The sequence below is a fragment of the Pinus tabuliformis genome, chromosome 7 (genome assembly GCF_031772625.1).
Source record: "Pinus tabuliformis cultivar Carrire ecotype Pingquan chromosome 7, CPIR1, whole genome shotgun sequence".
Lineage (NCBI taxonomy): Eukaryota > Viridiplantae > Streptophyta > Pinopsida > Pinales > Pinaceae > Pinus > Pinus tabuliformis.
In genome coordinates this window covers 1,642,678,635-1,642,691,312 of record NC_142293.1, presented here as the reverse complement: position 1 = coordinate 1,642,691,312, position 12,678 = coordinate 1,642,678,635, and positions in this window count along the sequence as shown.

The window sequence follows — 12,678 nt, the reverse complement described above, 5'->3', positions numbered from 1 at the left end:
AACATGAAATTTAAAGTATGAATGAGTCAAGATTAAACTATTTGACCATCATGGATTGTGGCATTTTGGACAAGCTGCACACAATCTTATTTTGCAAAGTAAAGTAAAAAGGCAGTGGCATTTGAATTTGCACACTTTTATGATCTATTTTTATCTCCTTTGGGGTTCATATTTTTCACTTTTTTTATCTTTCTTTTTGTCCTTTGATTATTCTTTTAGGACATACCCTCTTTACATTTTTTATTTTTTAATATGGAAAAAAAATTTCAGAAAGAAAAGTATGTGCAATATTACCAGACTAACCATAGCCAATTCAAAATTATGAATCCTATTATTATAGGACCCTAACAGTGGCTCCACATGGAGATGGAATTTCCTGGTGAAATGTCAAGAAGTTTAAGGTCAGTATCCTTTGAAATTTTTTACTATAGTTGCATTGTAACTACTCCTTTGTAATATGCTTTATTTATACTTATGATGGTAAACCTTTCAAAGCTCAGGGCCTTCTCTCCAGGCTTCAACTTTAAAAGATTACCATCCAATCCAATCTAAACTCTGCAATGTTATATACAATGAGCAAAGTAAAATGAACTACTGTTAATCTGTGGATAAGTAATGCTTCAACATTCTACCATTGACTGGTCCTCCTGGTAGATCTATTCCATCTAATTGTCTCAAGAAAAATGCATTGTTACCTCTGTAACCATAAATGATATAAGGGCCTTGCCATAGGAAATCAAATTTTCCATGTTTACCTTTCTCTTATCTTCTAGAATCCCATTTAAGTACTTTGTCACCTATGTAAAAATCATCAGCTTTAGTTTTCTTGTCAAAAATCTTTTTGATTTTATCCTGGATCACTTGTGATTTGACATAGACTTCTTCTCTGGTTTGCTGCAAGTGTATTGTTTGATTTATCCTCCTTTGGATATAATTCGGTTCTACTTGCAACTCTTGAATGATATTCATCATTGGTAATCCTAAGGAGGATGGAAAAAAAAAACATAAATTCCATATACTGGCTAGTAAGGAGATGTACCAATGGACTTTTTGGTAGTTAGTCTGTTTGCCCATAAGGCATTAACCAATTTTTTATTCCAAGTCTTCTTGTTGTCTTCTAGAAGTTTCTTGATGATATTGACAAGGCTTTCGTTTGAAGATTTTGCAAGTCTGTTACCTTGAGGGTAATAGGCAATGGAATGGCAAAGGATAATGTGATATCTGTTACAAAAGTCTATCATTTTCTTGGATTTAAAAGAAGCTGCATTACCAATAATGAGATTTTGGGGGCATCCAAATCTTGAAAGGATATTGTTTTCAAGGAATGAGATAATGACAGAGTTTGTGGCTTGTCTAAAAGGGATGGCTTCTATCCATTTAGTAAAGTAATCTGTGGCTATCAAAATCCATTTATTTTGGGCTGAGGAGGATGGGTGAATTTCCACAATGAAGTCTAAAACCCATTGTTGAAATGACACTTCTGTGGATATGGGTTTGAGAGATAAAGGTAAGAGATTCCTCTTGCCCTCAAATATTTGGCACTTATGATAGGAGGTCACATGTTTCTTGACATCTGCAAGAAGGGTGGGCTAGTAAAAACCTGCCCTTAGAATCTTATCAACAATAGTTTTCCAATATAGGTGTCCTCCACAATCTCCTGCATGAAATTCTTGCATAACTTTGTCAGCTTCATCTTTTAATAAACAATTTAATAGAATGCCACCATTATCTTTCCAAACTAAATCATTATCTATGTTACAATATTTCATTGATTTCATTTTCAAATATCTAGCTTTAGTTCTAGATAAACCAGGAGGATCTTGTAAGTTTAGTAAAACAAATATGATATCTGCATACCAAGGTGAATATGTAAAATGTTCATTGATCTGTAGAGTCGCCATCTATTCCTGATCATCTAGGGCACCAATGAAATTTATATCTAAGGCCTGACAGTTTGATTCAGCTATGAGTTTAGCTAAACCTTGGCCTTGGCCTTTGATAAGTTTTGTAGGTTTTATTTCTATGTCATATTCCAAAATAGTGGCAATCCATTTGCCTCTCTTTCTTTAATGCCCATTATGTGTCAAAATGTCCTTTACTACTAAATTTGGAACATAAGCAATGATGTGTGAATACAAGATGTATACTCTGAAATCTTTAATAGCTTTCACTAAAGCTAGTGCTTGTTTTTCGATTATGTTGTATTTCAGTGTAGCATCTCTCAGAGATTTGCTGAAAAATGCAATAGGTTGCTCATAACTTTGATCATTCTTTTGAAACAAGACTGCTGCAATAGTATGTTCTGAAGCAAAAGAAAAAATTATAAAATGTTTTTGGAAATCAAGACTTATGAGGACTGGTGTTTTAGTAAGGGCTTCTTTGATGGCTTCAAAATAATGTTTAGCCTCTACCATCCACTTAACTACTGAATCTTTCTTTAACATGTTATTTAATTCTCCAATTAATTCTGCTTAGTTAGAAATGAATCTCCTAAGGAAATTTATTTTGCCTAAGAATGACTATAATTCTTTGATGTTTCTAGGATGAGTGATGTTCAGGATTGCCTCTATTCTAGTTGGATCTATTTTGATTCCATCTTTGGATATTATGTGTCCCAAGAGTTTACCTTCTTCTAGACCAAAGAGTGTCTTTTTGGGATTTAAGGAAATACCAAATTTTCTGCATTTAATGAAAACTCTTCTTAAGTGATCTAGATGTTCTTTATATGGTTTTGAAAACATTGTGATGTCATCTTGGTAAACAACTAGAAAGTCATGGATTTCTTTTGCAAAAGCTATATCCATAGCTCTTTGGAATGTTGCTCCTGCATTCATCAGTCCAAAAGGCATCTTTAAATACATAAAAGTACCCCAGGGAGTGGTAAATGCAGTCTTTGCTTGATCCTCTGGTTGAACTAAGATTTGGTTGTATCTAGAGAATCCATCAAGTAATGAAATCCTAGATGAGCCTACTACCCTTTGGAGAATGTGGTCCATTTTAGGGAGAGGGTAGTTAGCTTTTAATGACACTTTGTTCAAGTTCCTGAAATCAACACAAAGTCTGATTTCTCCTGTTTTCTTTCTAGTAGTGACCAAATTAGAGACCCAGTCTGAATATCTAATTGGTGCTATGATTTGTGCATCATACATCCTTTTTACTTCCTTTTCAATTAATGGCATAACAACTGGATTAATTCTCCTAAGCTTTCGTATAAAGGGTTTATGATCTTCTTTGATAGGTATCTTATGTTGAATTATGCTGGTATCATAAGATTTAAGGTCTTCATAACTTCAAGCAAAGAAATCTTGAAATTCTTTGAACAGACTTATGTATTTAATCTTTTCATCTGGAGGTAAGGATTTTGATATTTTGATAAGCCTTGGTTTTTCTTCTGTTCCTATGTTACATTCTTCTATATTTGCTCTTAAAGGTTCCATCTTTGGTTTCCTAGCTACATCATTTGAATTAAACAAATCTTCTAATGGGACTAATCCCTTGGGCAAAAAGTTATCTTTAAGGTGTAAAATTTCAGGATCATCATTCATTATTTCTTATATTTCTAAGTTATCTATTTCTACTTTAGTGAAATTAGTGGGTTTATTCAAATCTAAAGCATTTATATCTATCTCACTATCTATGTTATTATCTACTGTACAAACAATTTCTATGTTACAGTTTTGAAACTCTCCTTTAGCATTCATGAAATCATAAATTTGAGAATCTTGTGAAAAAATCTGCCAATATTTCAAGTTGTCAGGTATGACAGGTCTGTGTCTTACTTCTGTAGTGTACTTTTGGTTAGGTTGAAAAGGTAATTTGCAGGTACTAGCAAAAGTGGCCAGACTATGAGCTTGCATGTTCTTTTTTCTAGGAATGGCAGTGAAATCTGTTTCAAAGAGGTCCTTAATCAAATCTAGGACAATCTCTCTGTATTGTCTAAGTCTAGGATTATTCATAGAGTATTCTCCTTTAATTTGTTTTATAATCAATTCTGAATCTCTCATGATAGAAACTCTCTTGGGTCCAAGTTTTCTAACAATTTGTAGTCCTAAGATTAAAGCTTCATATTCTGCCATGTTGTTTGTGCATTTAAAGTTTAATCTAAAGGCACATGACCTTTAGAATGATTATTTTCCATGTTGTGAATCAAAACTCCTACACCTGCTCCTAATATATTCACAGAGCCATCAAAATCCGAATTCCATAGAGACTCATGAAATATGTTTTCACTATCAGGCGATTTGTGTTTTTCTTCTATAGCTACGATTTCATTTTTTCCATTGTCTGAATTGTACAAGATAAAAGAGAAAATATTAGAATGCATGGAGTCTATGGGAAAATTCTGTGTTTTTTCTGCACTACTCACCATGTATTTCATCGAGGTCTCTTTGTAAAGTTTTCTTGGCTGACCAAACACAGAGATGGTGGCATATGACATGTCTAACTGTAGAGATCCTTGCAATTTTTCTCCCCATGAGCGAGATAACAACATTCCATACTTGGGTGGGATATCAGCAACTACTATGTCCATGACAATGCTCTTTGTTGGGCACTGGACTAGAGTCACACACAAATCTTTAATCATGCCAAGGCATTTGACTTGGCTAGAATCAAAGGAAAAGAGGTCCTTGTATGGTTTGGTGATATCTAAGTTTAATCTCTCCATGATTGCTTTTGGCATTAAGTTATGGGATGCCCCTGAATCTAGCATAGCATTATGTAAGATTTTATCATGAACATTCAAGCTAATGTAGAATGGAGGGATACCCCCTTGCTGATGTGTGCCATTTACTTCTGGGCCAAACAATAACTCAGGTTGATCATCACTAAGGTTTACAGCATCTTCTCCTAACAATGTAAACTTTAAAACGAGAACTGATACTGTTACCCGTTTCATAGATATAGCAAAATAGTGACCTGATTTTGAAAATGGGTGATGCAGAACACACATGTTTTTTTTAGAGCATAGTTTTTGGCACTTTAATTTTTTTTTAAATGTACATTACGTTTTAGAATGGTAGTGATTTTCATGCAGATTTTAAAAAGTGGCTATTCTGCATCAAACCCTTTTTTTAAAAGACCTATTTTTTGGCTTTAAACTTTCTAATGTATGAAATGTAAATAATTATTTTGTAAATTTGATAATTTTTGAAGCGGTCGTTTTATTCATATTTGCTTGTTTTTTATTTTAATTCTATTTTTTTTTGTAGTGAGGTTTTTATTGTTTTGCATTTTTAAATTAGAAGGTCGATATTTTGAATTTTCGATATTCTACATATTCATACATCCTTAATTAATTTTTCAATCCACATGAATTAATTTTTTCTAAAAAACAATATTTTTTAACAATGGACATAAAAATAACCATTTTTAACATAAATATAACTAAAAAACACACGTTTTGATAATTTTTTGCTAGAATTGACATGTCAAAATCACAATTTTTATACGAAAATTTTAACTAAAAATGGTTAAATAATAGTTTTTGTTTTTTTGTTTTTTGTTTTATTTTTTTTTATTTATTAATTTCATGTCAAAAAATAATAATAATCATTTTTTTTTCTTCAAAAAATAATGATTAACTTAAAAATCAATGCAAAAATCACATATTACAAATATTGAATGCATAACAACCTTAATTGAGTGTTTATTCTTCTCATAAAATGTCAAAGTCAAAACATTGCAAAGCTTGATTTCCAAGCATAACTTAAATTTAATAAAAAATGTCACGTATTCCAAACTCTTCGTCCTCTAGAGTTTCATCATTGTCTTCTTTCACAATATTTTCTGCTTCCTTTTGCTCATTTTCCTCTTCTAATGGATCTTTGATGTCTGCAAATCTCCCAATGTATGTCTTTCCAAACATTCCATGTAATGGTGGTTGGGGTTCCTTTGCATTTTTTGCCACACGTGATTCACTAAAGTCCCCTTTCTTCAACCCAATTTCTTGCATTGCATCTGGAAGAAATTTAAGAGCATTAATTATTTGTTGAATGAAATTTCACTGTATTGGATCTTTTTCAATTGCAATGCAATTTCTTCCTTTTTGAAGGCAACATGATAGTGTTGTACCTAATTATCAAGCACAAAAGAAATAATGAACTAAATTAGTACAATGACATATTAATTAAAAAATAACATATTGAAATTCAATTCCATGTAATAAAACTTACCTGAGCCAGAAAATAAATCCAGAACCCAATCTCCTTCATTTGAACATATGTCTATAAGATAGTTAATCAATAATTGTGGTTTTTGATAAATGTTAACTATCTCTCCTTTTGCTTATTTGTCTTCACATGTTAGTTTTCTCACAACAACATTATAAGTCAGTGTTTGGCTATGACTCTTTCCTTCTACCCGATTAAAAATCATAGACATATGGCTATCATCTTTTGCCCAACTATCAATATGAATGAAATCATAATCATTTATAAATTGTTGATCTTCATTATTAAGAAGATTTGAATTTTACCTGTAACATGAAATAGTAAAAGTTCAAATTAACTTGTACATAAATGAATTTTTCAACATTAATTAAATACATTTTAAACATCTTACCATGTCAGCTACATCCTTGAATTTGTTTTCCCCTTTAAGTTTGACAATATCATTGCCAATTGTGTGTCTGAATGAAATGTCACAAATCTCCATAATGGTGATGACGTGACCTCTACAAATCCTGAAACCACTTTACTAAGAGCTTGATAAGTATAAGGGTCACTATCATAGTCAATGTTTGGAATATTGAAACCATGGGGAATATTTGCAATGACTAGAGCATAATCCCTTTTAGGTATGAGTTTAGCAATGTCTTCACAGTCGCCTTGTATTACTTGATATTGAATAGTGTCTAGCCCATTCCAAATGAAATGATTAAGAGTTGGATCAAGTTCAACATTCTTAATACGTTGCTTCCTCAGTCTTTCGATCTTTATTTTTTCAATAAAGGTTTTGAAACTATCTGGCGCTCCATTATCATCCTTCCTCATCTTTTATAAAATAAACAAATATATGTGTAAGTTATAAATTAAAAATAGTACACAGACGAATAAAAATGAATGTATAAACCAAGATACCTTTTTAAATGTAAGATAAAAAGCTTTTAATGTTGATGTAGAACTTGAATCTGGATAGTTGCGTACAACATCATCCCAACTATCTTCATTCAACAATCTAACCATTTGTTCTTGAATTTTCATGTAAACTTTGTGACTGCATAGATAAAGTAACAAAAAGTTAATATAATGATATGTATAACAAATACTACCAAGAACAACATGTTTTATTTAAAATATAATTATAATCTAGAAATAAATAAAAATAATTCAACAAACTTACTTTTTAAATTCTTCAGACATTTCCTCCAATGATAATTCCCCTGACCTCACACGAGATAATATTGTTTTGACAATTTTTTCATCTTTCACTCCTTGCATCACCCTCCAAGGTGTGATAGTCATATCGTCTGGAAGCTGCTTCATTTCAGGAGCTAATTTACTGTTGCTACATATCAATGGCTTAGACTTTTTGACCCTCTGGTTTTTAATGGCAATGTCTTCCCACATGCTAAAAATCTCATCAATCAACTTCCAAACATCTCCAGTTCTAAATGCCAATTGGAAAATGTTATCAACACCTCTGAATAAATCACTATTTTTGTTGCCTTTTCCACCTTTTGAATTGGTTTTTTCTTCAATTTGATAGCCTATTTCCATAAAACATTCCTTTCGGAAATCTGCAGTAACATTTATCCTATCGCCACTACATTCTTCTTGAAATTCACTATGAATAAATCTAACCCTTTGAATGAAAGTTATAGACATCCTATATTCATTATCTGAATTATGATCCCATGCCACTAACTTTGCTTTTGTATCTGATAAACCAACGTAAATGATACATTTCATTGTGTCAAAACATGGGTTATTAGGATATTCCTCCATCAATTGTCTTTGAGCTTCTACAGAATGTTTCCCCCCAACCACATAATAATTGTATTCAAAACATTTTGACTTTTCAAATGCTTCTTTGTTGGGAACTTGAAGTGGATCAACAAGAAGCACATAACTAACCTCATGAGCATATGGATTGTACCTCATCAATGTCTTCAAGTTGTGAACATGCAGATGATGTGGCTTTTTGACTTGATATTGACATTGTCCTTCACTTGCCTTATAGGTTTGCCTGACATTAAGCTGAAATGTACGACCACCATCAATTAAGTTTCTCTTTGTCAAATTCTATCGAATGGCATTTTGTTTTGTTTTGATAATGCCATCCTCTAAATCAGCTCCTGGTGTAATGGTTTCTCCACTTTCTTTTGAAGTTTCACTAGGTTCTTGATTACTGGTAATGACTACTTCAAAATCTTCAACTTTACTTTTCTTCGTCATAACATTCCCAACAGATTTATTCTTGGGCATTATTACTTTTGGTCTTTTATGGCTCTTCTCAGTTCTAATGTCATCTTCAATAATGGCAACATATGTTTCACTGTCAGTTTCAACTTCATCGTCCTCAAAAGTAACTTGTTTACCCTTGCTAGATTTATCCACCAGAGGCCTTTTTTTCTGATTCTTTGGATGTAGTTTTGTAGCATCATCAATTACTACATTTTGCTTGTTTTCCATATCTTCTTCTGACACTGAGTAAACACTGCTGAAAACTTTCATGATATCATGCTCTATGAAATAAATGCCTCCCAACCTAATTGAAAAACTTTCAACAAAATTCTGCCAAACAAAATATCATATGTCAATAAAAAACAAAGTTAAAAAAATATAGCGAGACACTTTCAAGAACGCAAAATACAAATATAAATAACAATACTTACGATGTTTTGTGTCATCTCATTTATGATTTGTTTACACAACTTTGTAGATACCTCTCTCGTGTCATAAAATGAATATGATAGTCAGTAATTAATCCTTTCATGTGATTTGGGAGCTTTTGTAAGTATGTAAACAACTTCAGTGTTCGGTACCGAACACATATCTATGACTCTTCCCATCACCTCAAAAATTCCATTATCATTCGGTATATCAATATATAGATATATATTGACATTTGTGCTTTCTCTTTCTTTCACATACCAGATTCTTGATAGAAATTTCATCTCTTTTGAATTCTTCAAGTCTGAAATCATCTTCTTATCACTTGAGGCACTTGAAAGATTTGTAGCCATGAGCTTAGGTGGAGTTCGTTCACTAATGTTTCTTGAAGATGCACCTTTAAGAGTCTTTGGTCTAGAAAGATTCACATAAATCTTCTTTGATGCTATTTTCCTGAAAAATAGAAACGCATAAATCAATAAATAACAAAAACATATTAACTTAAATTAACAACGAAAATATATCATAAATTTTTTATTTATGGGCGGGAAGACGAGGGCAGAAGCGGGTGGGTGCGCGGCCGTGGGAGGGTGTGTGTGGGCCAACGTGGTGTCGCGGGGTGGGTGGGGAAGGCGGGCGGGCAGGTGGGGTGTGAGGGTGCGGGTGGAGCGGTAGGGGGTGTGGGGGGGATGGGTGGGGGGGTGTGGGGGGGATGGGTGGGGCCGCCCGCCGCGGGGGGGCCGCCAGCCCACTCGCACCCCCCTCCCCCCCACACCCTCAGCCTGGCCCCCTCTCCCCTCACACCCAGCCCCCTTGCCTCCGCCCCACACGCACCCCCTCATACGGCCCCCCAGTTTGCCGCCCACACCCTCAGACCAGCGCTACCCCCCCCTCCCACATGCACCCTCCTCACTCCCCCCCCCCCTCCCCTCACACACACCCCCTCATGCTCCCCCCCCCCCCCACCTCACACACACCCTTGCCCACCCCCTCACACACACACCCCCCCACTCTCACTCCCCCCCCCTCACACGCACCCTCCCATCCCCTCACACCTGCCCACACCTCTCTTCACATGCACCCTCCCCCCTCACCCTCCCTCTCGCTCACCTGCCCCCTCACCCCCTTGGGCCACGCCCATGCCCGCCCCACCCCCTCACCCGCCCTCGCCCACCCCCTCACCGGCCCTCGCCCTCCCTCCACCCACCCTCTTGCCCAGCCCCTCACACACCCACCCACCCCCTCACCCGCCCTCGCGTTCGCCCTCGCCTGCCCTCTCACCCGCCCTCGCCCTTGCCCTCGCTTGCCCCCTCACCCGCCCTCGCCCTCGCCCACCTCCTCATCCCTTCACCCGCCCCCTCACCTGCCCTCACCCACACCCACCTCAAAACTTCAACCACCCCCTCACCTACCCTCGCTGCAGGGATGGCACGGGAAGGGGAGGGGGCATGGGCAGGTGAGGGGGTGGGAATCGCCCAGCCACCATCCGGGGTGGGCAGGGGCAGGCGTGGGCAGGTGAGGGGGTGGGAATCGCCCAGCCACCATCCGGGGCGGACGAGCGGGTCGCCAGGATGGCGCGGGGGGAGGGGGGATGGGGGGTGGGGGCGGCGGGGGCGGGTGTGAGCGGGTGGGGCGGGTGAGGGGGTGGGGCGGGCATGGGCATGGGCAAGGGTAGGTGAGGGGGTGAGGCGGGCGTGGGCGAAGGCGAGTGAGGGGGTGGGGCAGGCGTGGGCGTGGGTGAGGGCGGGTGAGGGGGCAGGTGAGGGGGTGTGGCAGGCGTGGGGGAGGGCGGGTGAGGGGGCGAGCGAGGGCGAGGGTGAGGGTGGGTGAGGGGGGCGGGAGGGTAGGGGGGTGTGGGGGGGGGGGGAGGGTGTATGTGAGGGGGGGTGGGCGAGAGGGGACGACGATGGTGGGCGAGAGGGGGGAGGGGAGGGTGCGTGTGAGGTGGGGTGGGTGAAGGGGGTGGGTGGGTGGGGGGGGGGAGCATGGGGGGTGCGTGTGGGGGGGGGGGGGGGGCGGGCGAAGGTGGGTGTAGGGGGGCGGCGGGCGAAGGTGGGTGTGAGCGGGGGGGGTGCGTGTGGGTGTGTGGGAGGTGGGTGAGGCGGGGGGGGAGGGTGCGTGTGAGGGGGCGGAGTTGGGTGTGAGGGGGGAGGGGGTCGGGGTGAGGGTGTCGAGGCGGCTGGGGTGAGGGTAGGAGGCGAGTGGTGGGGGGCGAGCGGTTAGGCCGGCGGCCCCTCCGCCCGCCGCGAGGGTTGGGCGAGTCTGAGGGTGTGGGGGGGGGGGGGGTGTAGCTGGCCCGGCGGCCCCTACGCCCGGCGCGAGGGTTAGGCGATTCTGAGAATTGCCCAACCCCTGCGGCGGGCGGGGGGGCCGCCGGCCCAAACCCCCCCCCCCCCCCACACACCCCCTACCGCCCCACCCGCGCCCACACACCCCGCTCGCCCGCCTGCCTTCCCGCCCACCCTGCGACACCACGCTGTCCAACCCACAGCTATTTGGTGATTGAGTTTGGTCGGGCCCACCATGCTTACGACGGACTTAATTGTTATTTTGGCTTAGAAAAATTATTAATTTAAAAAAAAAAAAAATCTTCTTAATTAAACTAATTTAATATGAAAATTTTCCATGGAAAAAAATTAACTTACCTTTCAATTGCGAGAATTCTTCGTTGAATATGTTGTTGATAGCAATGTAGTTGCTCCACAAATTCACAAGTCTTTCAACGAACTTCAGAAAACCTAGATGTGATGTGAGTAATAGTGATAATGAAATTTAGTATATAAGTGAAATTACGGAGATGTTTTACCGTACGGTTAATGTGGGATAATTTGTTTTAAAATATTATAAAGCGAATATTGTAGAATTGTTTTACAACAGGTTGAATGTGGGATTAATTTGTTTTAGAATATATTATAAAAATTAAAAAAAAATATTCAATTGTTTAGTAAATATTATATACTTTAACTATTAAAATAATTAATGTAGAAGTTGTAGTTCACAATTTCAATTTTAATGATTTATTTCATAAAAAAATTTAGTTTACATTTTTCAATAAATTGTAGAATAAAATAATGAAGGTAAATAAATCTAACAAACTTTTTGGAGGGAAATATTTTCACAAAAATTTTTGGAGGGAAAATTTCATTCTCTAAGCTATATAATATCTTTAGGAGACTTTCCATTTGTATCATTCAACATCTTCTATTTGAAAGGGATGGATTGTTCTGATACTAAAGTTTCAATTTATACACCATCAACATCTTTAGCGCGTAACAACTCTATTCATATTGATGAATATAGCGGGAATTCTTCCACTATGAATAGAAAGTCAATTATTCCACTTAGTTCTGATTCTAAGGACTATGAGAGCAGCACTGATGAAAGAAGGGATGGAGAATTTCAAATAAATAGAGAGTCACAGATTCCACTTAGTCCTAATTCTAAGGACTATGAAAGCAGCAGTGATGATGAGCTTGATGACAAATTTCAAAAGAATGGATTGTCACAGTGTCCACTTAGTCCTAATTCTAAGAACTATTAGACCAACAGTGATGAAGAGCATGATGGTGAAGTTCAAAAGAATGGAGTGTCACGGTGTCCACTTAGTCCTAATTCTGAGGACTATGAGAGTAACACTTTTGGAGAGCATGATGGTGAAGTTCAAAAGAATGGAGTGTCACGGTGTCCACTTAGTCCTAATTCTTAGGACTATGAGAGCAGTAGTTTTGAAGAGCATGATGGCGAATTTCAAAAGAATGGAGTGTCACAGTGTCTACTTAGTCCTAATTCTAAGGACTATGAGAGCAGCAGTGATGAAGAGCGTGATAACGAATTTCAAAAGAAT